This window comes from Caretta caretta, chromosome 8 (assembly GCF_965140235.1).
Source record: "Caretta caretta isolate rCarCar2 chromosome 8, rCarCar1.hap1, whole genome shotgun sequence".
NCBI classification, from domain to species: domain Eukaryota; kingdom Metazoa; phylum Chordata; order Testudines; family Cheloniidae; genus Caretta; species Caretta caretta.
In genome coordinates, this window is record NC_134213.1 from 101,686,554 (window position 1) to 101,698,679 (window position 12,126).

Here is a 12,126-nt window from a genome sequence, read left to right on the forward strand (position 1 = left end):
CTCTAGGTGCTCCCTCACTATGGAAGTGACCCAGGCTATCCGGTCCCTCATCCGTAGCACATGATCTATTACGTTCTTCCCCTCCCTGGGTTCCTCCTCCCAAATTTCCTTGGTTATGTCCAGGACGCCTCAAGGGTTGCGTCCATACAACAGCTCAAAGGGGGAGAATCCAGTGGAAGCTTGGGGGACCTCACGGATGGCAAACAGGTACGGTAGTAGGTTGTCCCAATCTTTCCCATCCTTGCTTACCACCTTTCTTATCATGGCCTTGAAGGTCCGGTTAAATCTTTCCACCAGACCATCAGTTTGTGGATGGTAAACCGAGGTCCAAAGGGTCTGGACATGGAGCAGGGAACACAGGTCCTTCATCAACTTGGACATGAATGGCATTTCCTGGTCTGTGCAGATTTTTTTAGTGGCCCTACCTGGGCAAAGATTGCCACTAATTCTTTGGCAATGGTCTTGGAAGCTGTGTTTCATAAGGGGACAGCTTCTGGGTACCTAGTTGCATAGTCTAGGATGACAAGCACATACTGGTGGCCTCGGGTCATTTTCTCTGGCGGCCCCACAAGATCCATGGCAATCCACTCGAACGGAATTTCGATGATCGGCAGGGGTACCAGAGGAGGTCTTAGATGTGGACGAGGGCTGTGCAGTTGACATTCAGGGCAAGAGGCACAGTACCGCCGGACGTCTTCATGTACCCCCAACCAGAAGAACTTGCGAAAGATTTGTGCCTGGGTTTTCTCCATTCCCAGGTGCCCTCCAAAAAGGTGACTGTGAGTGAGGCTTAATATTGCCTTCTGGTGTTTCCGGGGTACTAGGAGCTGGTGTACCTCTTGCTCCTGCATTTGCACAATCCGGTATAGGAGATTCCTAAGGTTGGGGTTGGAAGTGGTCTCTGACTCCTCCTCCGTCTCGGGTCCCTCCCCTTCGGTTGCCCGTGTACGTCTTCCTACACAGGCGGCCCTCTGTCCTTGTATCAGGATTTGGATTTTTTCTCTTTTGGTCTTCCTGCCTTTCCCCGGGACAGGGAATAGCTCCTGGGACATTTCTGCAAAAAATGGGTGGTGACATTCTGCCACGGGAGCCTCCTGAAGTTCGGGGAGCTCCACTCCCTCCAATTCCCCTGGTGGGAGCAAGTTTCCAAACCCGGGGAAATCTCTACCTATGCATGGGGTATGGGAGATTTGGGACTACCCCTGCTTTCACCCCAGTGACATTTCCCTGAATTTCAATTTTGACTGGTATGATGGGGTAGTAACTAACAGCCCCATGGACACAGGTTACCCCCGTACACTTAGCCTGCATTAACTAGCTGCGCTTCACTAATTTACCAAAATTAAGGTGATAGCACTCCCGGAGTCTGAGTGCCATGGCTTCTACCCCATTCAACTTTACTTGCCTTGTATATTTATGTGGGGTGACGGCAACCCCTACAGTTTTGAGTAGGCTGCGTGGGTCTGCCCCATCTCCCAGGTCTGCATGGGCTCTACAACATTGGGGAACTGGGTCGCTATGTGCCCCAACTCCCCGCACCCGTAACACTTATAATTACTTCTAGTCACTCCCCTATCACGTGGGTTAGGGGGTTTAGTCCCAGGGTCCCCCCCCACTCAGGCCTTTTCCTTCCTTCTGGGTTCCCGGCTGGTTTTCAGTCCCCCTCTTCTTCCACCTAGGACTCCCTGGGAATTTGGCCGCCCGACCTCCAGGGTCAGGGTTGAGTGTTTGCTTCGTGAGAGGCCTTCCTTGGGGAGTTGGGTCAATTCCCTGGCTGTCATCTGTCTTTCCACCAATGTGATCATTTCGTCATAGGTGGACGGATCATTCTGGCATACCCATTTGCGGAGATCTGGTGGCAGTCCCCGCACGTAATGGTCCATTACCAAAGTCTCCAAAATCTCATCTGGGCTGCATGCCTCGGGCCACAGCCACTTCCGAGTGAGGTGTATAAGGTAGAATAGTTGGGACCTCAGAGGTTTATTCTCCCTGTATTTCCACTCCTGGAACCTCTGGGCCCGTACCACTGCCGTCATCCCTGATCATGCTAGGATCTCTGCCCTCAGCCTGAAATAGTCAGCAGCGTCCTCGGTGGGCAGATCAAAGTAGGCCTTCTGGGCCTCTCCGCACACAAAAAACGGGGCGAGAATGCTGGCCCACTGCTGCTGGGGCCAGGCCCCACGCTGAGCAGACCTTTCAAATGAGAGGACATATGCTTCTACATCATCCTCTGCTGTCATCTTTGGCAGACAACCGGTTGCCCTCAGGGTTCGGGTCCCATCGGACCCCCAGACCTGGATGGTGAGGATATTCAGCTGGTCCATTTTCTCGCGCAGGAGGGCTCAATCTTGGGTCTCCTGGCTCATTAATAATTGGTTGGTTTCCTGCTGTAGCCTCATGGACTCCTGTTGCTCCATTGCCTGAGCCCGGGTTGCCTCCTGCTGGGCCTCTGTGGCTTGCACCAGCGCTCTCACCACCTCCTCCATTGTGGTACAAACAAAAACCCAACACCAAAAACCTGAGTGTACTTTTTTTTTTAACCTCTTTGTTCCACCACGCTGTGAACAATCACAAATCCCACTCCTGATACCAGTTGTGGCATAGCTCCGACCTTGTCCCCATGGGTCCCAAGCTTCCAGGTGGTTTATGCTAGCTTCAGAGGCTCACTGCAACCCTCCATATAGCCCTTCTCTCTCTAGGGCCAGGGATACAGTCTACTGAGCCCTTTTCATCATAAGCCAGCAAGGAAGTTGGTAAGAGAATTCTCACAGTCTCTGTTGCTCCTACGGCCTTATAGCAAAACAGTTTAGCCTCCTGTCCTGACAGGGGCCTGTTTTTCCCCTCCCAGGAGGTGTTTCTGTAGTGGCAGGTTGGAGGGCGGGGGCGGGGGGATCCCGGGCTCGCCCTCTATTCTGGGTTCCGGCCCAGGGACCCTAAATGGTAGTATCAGTTGGCAGCCAATCTTTCACTGCCAGAGTTGCTACATTTCCCTGGGCCACTTCCCCACAGCTCTCCTGCTTCTCCCTTCTTCACCCTTACCTGAGGGCTCCCTTACCAATGACTTGAGGATGTACTCATTAACCAGCCCTTCAGCCGTACTTCCTCTCCTCTGGCTCCCTGGCTCTCCTCTGCCTGACTGGAGTGAGCCCTTTTATAATATCAGAGGGGACTTAGAATCATAGAATCATAGAATATCAGGGTTGGAAGAGACCTCAGGAGGTCATCTAGTCCAACCCCCTGCTCAAAGCAGGACCAATCCCCAAATTTTTGCCCCAATCCCTAAATGGCCCCCTCAAGGATTGAACTCACAACCCTGGGTTTAGCAGGCCAAGGCTCAAACCACTGAGCTATCCCTTCCCCCCCCCCCTTAATTAGAGTCAGGTGGTAACATTAGCTTAATGGTGTCACCTGACTCTTTGCAGGTTAATTGGAGTCAGGTGTTCTCATTAGCCTGGAGCAGCCCCTGCTCTGGTCAGTCAGGGAACAGAAAACTGGTAATCCAGTGGCCAGTATATCTGCCTTCCGCTACTCTGCTGTACCCAACTGGCCTGAGTCTATCACATCTATAGGTACCTACATGTGGAAAAGTTTTCTGATTAGTAGAGGGCTCTTGAATCTAACAGACGAGGTTATAATGAAATCCAATGACTGGAAAGTGAAGCTAGACATATTCAGACTAGAAATAGGGTGCATATTTTTTTTACTGTGAGGGTAATTAACCATTGGAACAGCTTTATGTAGTATGTGGTGGTTTCCCCATCACTTGGAGTCTTTAAATCAAGAATCATAGAACTGTAGGGCTGGAATGGACCTCAAAGGGTCATCTAGTCCCGCCTCCTGAGCTCAGGCGGGATCAAATAAATCTAGATCATCTTTGACAGGTGTTTGTCCAGATGTGTTGTGATACTTCCCGGAGTACACCTGTTAAACACCTTAATACCACTTGCCCTCAGCATGAGGAAGTCTTGTCTCTGGCTGCTGACTCCACCAGCTTCAGGCAACACAAGCATGGCCTTCCAGGCCTCGCGCTCTCTCTGTACAGGTTAGCAAAAGGCACACACCAATCCCTGAGTCCTTGGAGAATCCCCCTGGAGTGCTTAACCTGTGGGTCACTGAACATCCACAGAACTCTATAATTCTCTACCCCCAAATGAGCGTCCTAGATTTAATGCAGATTAAGCCCATTACTTCTTGTCCTACCTTCAGGGGATATGAAGAACAATTGATCCCCATCCTGTTCATAACAGCCCTTACCATATTTGACGACTGTTATAAGGTTCCCCCCCACCCTCCCACAATCTTCTTTTCTAAGACTAAACATGCCCAGTTTTTTTAACCTTTCCTCATAGGTCAGGTTTTCAAACCCTCTAATCATTTTTGTTGCTCTCCTCTGGACTCTCTCCAATTTGTCCTCATCTTTCCTAAACTGCGGTGCTCAGAATTAGACTCAGTATTCTAGCTGAGGTCTCCCCAGTGCTGAGAAGAGTGAGAGAATTATCTCCTGTATCTTACATACAACACTCTTGTTAATACACCTCATGAATATTATTAGCTTTTTTTTTCTTTTTTTTTTTTTTTGCAGCTGCATCACATCTGTCTGGATGTCATATTTAATTTGTGGTCCATTATAACCCCCAGCTCCTTTTCAGCGATAGTATCACCTAGCCAGTTCCCGATTTTGTAATTGTACAATTTGCTTTTTCCTTCCTAACTGAAGTACTTTGTGCACTTGTCTTTACTGAATTTCATCATGTTGGTTTCATACCAATTATCTAATTTGTCAAGGTTGTTTTGAATTTTAATCCTGTTCTCCACGTTGCTTTCAGTGCCTTCCAGTTCGATGTCATCCACAAATTTTAAAAGCATACTCTCCACTCTATTATCCAAGTCATAAATGAAAATACTAAACAGCACTGGACCCAGGATTGTCCCCTGTGGGCTCCTACTAGATACATCCCCGCAGTTTGACAGTGAACTTTTAACAACTACTCCTTGAGGATGGTCTTTCAACCAGTTGTGCACCCACCCTATTTCATCTAGATCACATTTACCTCATTTGTTTTGCTCAAGATTGGATGACTTAATAAAAGGTATGTTCTAGACCTCCCTGAAATTATGGGCTTGATGCAGGAACTACTTGGTGAAACCGTCTGGTCTGTATTATGCTGGAGGTCACATGAGATGATCCAAAAAAATCATAGAATCATAGAATATCAGGGTTGGAAGGGACCCCTGAAGGTCATCTAGTCCAACCCCCTGCTCGAAGCAGGACCAATTCCCAGTTAAATCATCCCAGCCAGGGCTTTGTCAAGCCTGACCTTAAAAACCTCTAAGGAAGGAGATTTTACCACCTCCCTAGGTAACACATTCCAGTGTTTCACCACCCTCTTAGTGAAAAAGTTTTTCCTAATATCCAACCTAAACCTCCCCCACTGCAACTTGAATCTCCCTTCAGGTCTTCAAATCTATGAATCTGAATCTATGGCTAATATTACTTCCTTCCTCCCACCCTTTGTCGGTCTTGTTGACATAGATTGTAAGCTCTTTGGGTCAGAGGGTGTCTCTTTCTATGTGTTTGTGCACAATAGGGCCTTACCATCAGTTGGGGCCTGTGGGTGCCACAATAATAGTAAAAAAAAATAACAACAATTTAGCATTTCACAGATTATAGTAACTCAGGCCGGTGTCTGAAACGGATGAGAAACTCGATGGAATTACAGCATTGATTGGATAAAATGAACCCAGATGGCTCAGATCTGACATAAGGATGGTGACTTAGCTAGTGAGCCGTCAGGTAAAAATAATAAAATCCAAGACATAAGAAGCTGGAAATGATCCATCAGGTCATCGGGGTCCACATCCCTACACTGTGAAAATGTTCCTTTTCCCCGAGACAAAAATTAAACCTGTGTTTTCAGCCTAAATGTCTTATTTCCAATCAAGGAAAATAAGAAACAAAGAAAGCATAAATATCATGGGTGAAATCTTGGCCCCATTGAAGTCCATGAGAATTTTACCATTAACTTGAATGGAGCCAAGATTTCATCCAATGTTTCCAAGAGAATTAGCCCTATGTAGCAGCTGGGAAACCATTGAGAGGCTTGCCAGAAACAGACAGGAGTGGAGGAGCTTCATCGCTGCCCTAAACGCCAGAGGTGTAATGGGAACATGATGATGAGCAGCCTGCAAATGAAATGGAGCCCAAAATGGCAGCTGACTCCAATTAGTCCCCCCAACATGAAACTCATGGAGGACTCATCAATGGCTATTAGCCAGGATGGGCAGGGATGGTGTCCCTTTCCTCCGTTTGCCAGAAGCTGGGAATGGGCGACAAGGGATGGATCACTTGCTGATTACCTGTTCTGTTCATTCTCTCTGGGGCACTTGGCACTGGCAACTGTCGGAAGACAGGATTCTGGGCTGGGTGGACGTTTGGTCTGACCCAGTATGGCTGTTCTTATGGTCTCCTCTATAGAAAAAGGCAAAGCGTGCAGAGCAGCAACATACCCTGTTAGTAAATGATTAAGTATATTGCATAGCACCTAACCAAGACCAGGGCCACTTTCTGCTTGGTGCTTGATGAACTCACATCACTGTGCACTGCCCTACCACTGGGTTGCACGGCCTTCACACATGCTACATTCCCCATATTCATGTGCACTTTGTCCAGTCTCCTTTTAATTAACTCCAGTGATTGGGCTTCCACTATTTCTCTTGGGAGGGCCTTTCACTGTCAAAGGAAGTGCACTATTGGAATAGTCACCTAATCTCTGTCCTAGAATTTCCAGTGGTCATCTTCACTCACCCAGTGTTTCTAGTTATCCTTCCCTGAAATGCCGTGAGGAATTCTTCTCCTTCCTTTCCTCTGGGGTCCAAATGTCTGGGGAAAATGAAAGATGATGTAAGACTGGAGAAGAAGGTAATAAATCTTGGTCCAAAGGGGATTTCCCAGGGAATAGTGGGCTCAGAGGAGGATGGGAAAGTGATAATTCCTTTGGAATGCAGCCCTTAGCACTTACCTGGCTAGCTGACGACTGCAGCATTCCTAGGGGATTAGCACAGTGCAATCTGCCTATGGAGTCAAGCTTCAAATGCACCCAGTTGTCTTCACCAAGAGTGAGTAAAGTAGGTTAGATGGCAGTGGAATCCAACCTCCCATCCTCCAGGCAAGACATAATTCTCCCTCTGCCCACTATTCCCATGGTAGAACAAGAGTTGCAAATTAGTTACGTGGGGTAGGGTTGCCAACTTTGGTTGGATGAATTCCTGGAGGTTTCATCACATGGCATTCTCTTTAATTAAAGATTAATCTTTAATTCCTGGAGACTCCAGGACAATCCTGGAGGGTTTTCAACCCTAAATTGTGGGGATCTGTAGCCTGATTCAGCTTCTAGGGGTATTTCTGCACTGCAGAGTTAACCTGGGTGAGTGGTACCCACGTTAGCCTAGCCTGAGCAGCCACACTACAAAGCCCTATCTGAGTGACTGGGTCTCCACTGGTGCCACACTCCCTGGTATGAGTTACGCTTCCTAGGACTTCTCAGGGTATAGCCTGTGATTTTTTCTGCAGCATAAAGCTGAGCCATGCTCTAATTCTTCCCTAGTGAATTGTGGGAGAACTTTTCTGTCTTTCTGAGCACTCAGAGGGAATTGTGGGAAGGCAATGGAGGACGAGCAGCATCCTCACTGCAATGTGGTAGAGTACCAGCCTGAGGGAAAGCAGCACTTGAGCTGTAGCCGAAATCCCCATCCGGACCCGCTAGCCTGGGTTGAAAGCACCAGTAAACTTAAGGTGAGTGGGTTGTGTCTGTAGATGGGAGTGGGGGTTAAGGGCAACACTGGAGTACGAGCCCAAGTTAACTCTGCCATGAAGACATTACACTGGAGATGGGAGCTCCATGAGCCAGTGCACAAACTGCAGAAACCAAACAGGAATATACAGAATCAGTTAAGGTTGAGGGAAATACTTTCCACTACCTGAAAGGGGGTTCCGAAGAGGATGGATCTAGACTGTTCTCAGTGGTAGCAGATGACAGAATGAGGAGTAATGGTCTCAGGTTGCAGTGGGGGAGGTTTAGGTTGGATATTAGGAAAAAAATTTTCACTAGGAGGGTGGTATAGTACTGGAATGGGTTACCTATCTCCTTCCTTAGAGGTTTTTAAGGTCAGGCTTGACAAAGTCCTGGCTGGGATGATTTAGTTGGGGATTGGTCCTGCTTTGAGCAGGGGGTTGGACTAGATGACCTCCTGAGGTCCCTTCCAACCCCGATATTCTATGATTCTAACGAGCCAGACTTGGGATCGGTGAAATCTACAAACCAACCCCTCCTGAATTTAGGGAATCAATGAGCATCGAGGCTAATCTTAGCTTTTGTGAGAGTGTGTGTACTACCTATAACTCTCTGTAGCAGGAAGCTAGACAGGAGGAGGCTGGGGAAGGCATTTGGTAGAAGATCTACAGGTAGCAGCTCAAAAAGCTTTATTTTGATCAGTTGTATACTTTAGTGTCTAGGAGCCCCAGTCATGGCCCAGGGCCCCACTGTGCTCGGAGCTATACGAACACAGAGCGGGCAGAAGGCCCCAACCCCAAACTCCTTGAAGTCTGTGTAAGCAAGCTTCAGCAATAGTGCTGTTTACTATGATCTAATAAAGTCATTCAGTGTAAGAAAGTGACTCTTCCTGGAATTCTTTACCATTGTCACACAACTGCAACTCTTCTCTTTTTTTTTTACAGTAAGTTTTTAGCCTTTCTTGTGAGGAAGATCATTGCGAATGCATCTGGTACAAAGACCTTGCTGGGGCTGAAAAATTCATCATGGCCTACAGGAGAGCAGAATTTGGGTTTTTAACTCCCAAATCCTTTCAACCCTCCCTGCTGCAACAGTCACAAGGAGGCATATGCTACCATACAAAGGGTCGGAGAGTGGGGGTAATACTGGCTGTAGTAATTCAGTACCAGGGAAATGGTTCTATTCAGGCCATTAAAGATGAAAAAGGACAAGTGATTTATTAGGCAGAGAAACATAAACACCTTTTCCACAATGGTTACATACTTTGGTTCTTAATAAAGGGCACAGTGTGAAAGGAAAGGCTTCTGGAAGGAGTCCAAGTTACCCAAATCCCAGCTCATCTGGTATAAAACACACACATACCTCACAGAATTTCACTTTGCTGGTCAGGCAATTGGAGAAGTAGGAAGGTTCAGAGAGCGGATGGGTTTGCAAACAATTGTCAGGCAAACCCGAGAGCATTCAGGCAGGTTGTCACAAGCTGGAGTTGTCCTTCATCCAAACTCTGTTTTGAAAAACTGGGCCAGATTCTCTCACTTATGAGATGTCATTTACTTCACTAGCGAGGAGAGTCTGGATTCTGTAGAAACTGATGTTTTATAGGGGCCCCTAGGATTTTCCTCCCCTGTGGCGGCCTTGATGGTTAATTTCTTCTTTTCTCATAAGCCTGCATCTCTCTACTCCCTTCCCATCTGGTATTATAATACTGTAAATGTATGTGAAACGTATTGCTCTCAGCAATAGAAAAGATAGGGGTGTTGACTCTGTAATAAAGATGTCCTTTCCCCCAAGCATTTGTTAGGTGCTGGAGTGGAATAATATTTTAAAACAAAACAAGTCAAGAAACCCAACAGTATAAAAACACGTCCCTGCTTAGCTTTCATTCTCTTGCTTCTGATGGTGGTAGCAGTGCAAAGAAATTATAAATCAAAAGCGACTGTGCTTTCAGTTGTTATGATCACTAGCAATGTTCCCTCTAATTTTTGACAGGCCGTGTGCCCAAAAAATTTCTTCTATGCAAATTTTTGACAGGCCACGCGCGCAAAAAATTTCTTCTGTGCAAATTGTTGTGCTTCTGTGCAAATTTTTGTGCACACGGTCTTTCACTGTGTGCGCAGGGTTTAGGATCTGTGTGCACGCATACAGCTTAGTGGGAACAGTGATCACTAGAGCAGTGTAAAAGGGATGAAAATATTTTCGTGAAATTCTATGTACAATTATTATTCACATTACTCATCACAGAATCATAGAATATCAGGGTTGGAAGGGACCTCAGGAGGTCATCTAGTCCAACCCCCTGCTCAAAGCAGGACCGATCCCCGACTAAATCATTCCAGCCAGGGCTTTGTCAAGCCTGACCTTAAAAACTTCTAGGGAAGGAGATTCCACCACCTCCCTAGGTAACGCATTCCAGTGTTTCACCACCCTCAAACAACCTCATAGCACCTAGTGATCCCATCCAATCTCTAATAGGATAGGCACTCTACAGACAGATACTAATATCTGGCTTTTCTACAGCATTTTTCATCAGTAGATTTTAAAAGTGCACAATCGTTAATGTACTTATCCTCCCCAACCCCCTTTAAGCTATTATCCCCATTTTACAGATGAGGAGTGACTCATCCAAGGTCACACTGGCAATTTTTGGCCAAGGAGGGAATTGAACCCAGATCTTCGCTATTGCCTTAACCATTGGATCATCCTGCCTCTCTGTGACAGTCCCTGCCCCAAAGAGTGTACAGTCTAAGACAGACAAAGGAAAGCTTTATTGACCCCGTTGTGCAGATGGGGTACGAAAGCCCGGAGAGATTAGATAACTTACCAAAAGTTGCACAAATGTCTGTGACAAAGTAGGGAATAGAACCCCTGTGTCCTGAACTCCTGGCTGGTGTCTTAACGACAAGACTGCCCTTCCTTTCAGATACTCAGCTCTTCATTTCAGGTTATAAGTGATCCAGATGCAGGGTTTTTCACTAGATTTCCATGAAAGGGCCATGTTGTCTTTAAGAACTGGAAATGCATCCTGTTTTCAGCACAAAGGGCTGTTCATCTCAAAGACTTTAAAAATTGAGATTTTTTTGAAGTGTCAGTTTCTTTACTGGTGACAGGGGAATCCCAACATTTAGGTCTCAAAAATGATGAAAATTACTTATGCACCACGATAACAAATCCAGTCTGCTTTTAGCTGAACTAACTAGTCCTTCCCACTTGGAAAAAGCAAAAGGAGGGGGATGGGCTAGTTCTCATTATTGCACATCTGCAAACCCACTGCAGGGAGTTAATGAAGTGCCTGTTTGTCACACACAAGGACAGAGTCACACAACGCCTGACTATGGTCTCCAAGCGGACATGCCGTGGCCACAGAGTCATGGGTTTGGAAAGCAAAGCTGCTCAACAAAGCCTTATCATCGAGATGGGCCAGGTTAAAATGGAAACGAAAAGAAAACACTCATGATGTTTTTATTAAAAGGTACAAAAGGTTGTGGTGTAGCTGACAGAGGCCATATGTGACCTGCTTAGCATTCGGTGGGGCTGCTGCAAGATGAAAAGTGAAAGGCGCGTGATGTTAAGGTAAAGTTATACCTCACCTTAATGAGCAGGCAAACTGGGGGAATGATCAGGTTTCCAATGACCTGCACTTCAACTTCCTACTTCTTCAGATTTATAGATGAGCTGCTGAGAAAGGCAGAGACCGCTGCGGGAAGAGGGTGGCTTTCAAATTGGGGGTCTTCTGAATGATAACCTTTGCACCCTTTGCTCGCAATGACCTGCAAATCAACATAGCAGTGATAGCGTCTTCACTGCAAAAAATAGGTGTGGACAAGGCACATCTCTATGTGTGCAGCTGTTTTGGGTTTTTTTTGCAATGAAGACACAGCCGCTTTTCAGACCAGCCTGCAGAAAGAGAGCTTTGAGCCTGCTTTTGCCCTCACTGACATAGTATAAATCAGCAGTAATTAGCCACGTCAGTGGGGTTTACACCTACAGCTAGAAGGGATGGAGAATGGATCTGCCCTTCTGGTTAAGCAACATATTGTACAGCCAATTTGTGCAAACATTATGGTGCAGAGGATTGGAGAATCAGAGCCACCTTGTCCACGTGCCTGATGCCGTTGGCATGGATGCTGACAGTCTCCGCACTGCAGGGAAAGGAGAAACAGAGGGTATGTCTCGCCCAGGGTTAGTGGGACTCAAGTCTGCGGACCTTGGGTTTGAAAGCCCAGGCCCTGAGCAGCCACACTGCATATTGACGCTAGGTTGCTTAAATAAGGGAAATTGCTTCCACTTCCTGGGAGTTGATTGGCTATTCTTGGGATAGGAAGGACAAAGAACGTTG

The 12,126-nt window shown here is 46.8% G+C and overlaps 1 protein-coding gene across 4 annotated transcripts in view; it reads right to left on the minus strand.

The window, feature by feature from the left end:
* The window catches only part of SLC5A9 (solute carrier family 5 member 9), a 111,071-nt gene extending 100,152 nt beyond the window's left edge, over positions 1-10,919 (minus strand). For 2 of the 4 annotated variants that reach the window (XM_048860482.2, XM_048860481.2), the window contains exons 1-2: positions 10,612-10,919; positions 6,806-6,880 (exon numbers count right to left, since the gene is read on the minus strand). The gene's annotated coding sequence lies outside the window, so the exon portion shown is untranslated. The remainder of the gene's footprint in view (positions 1-6,805; positions 6,881-10,611) is intronic. The other 2 variants (XM_048860483.2, XM_048860480.2) reach the window with 1 other exon arrangement.
* Between the last annotated feature and the right edge of the window lie 1,207 nt (positions 10,920-12,126).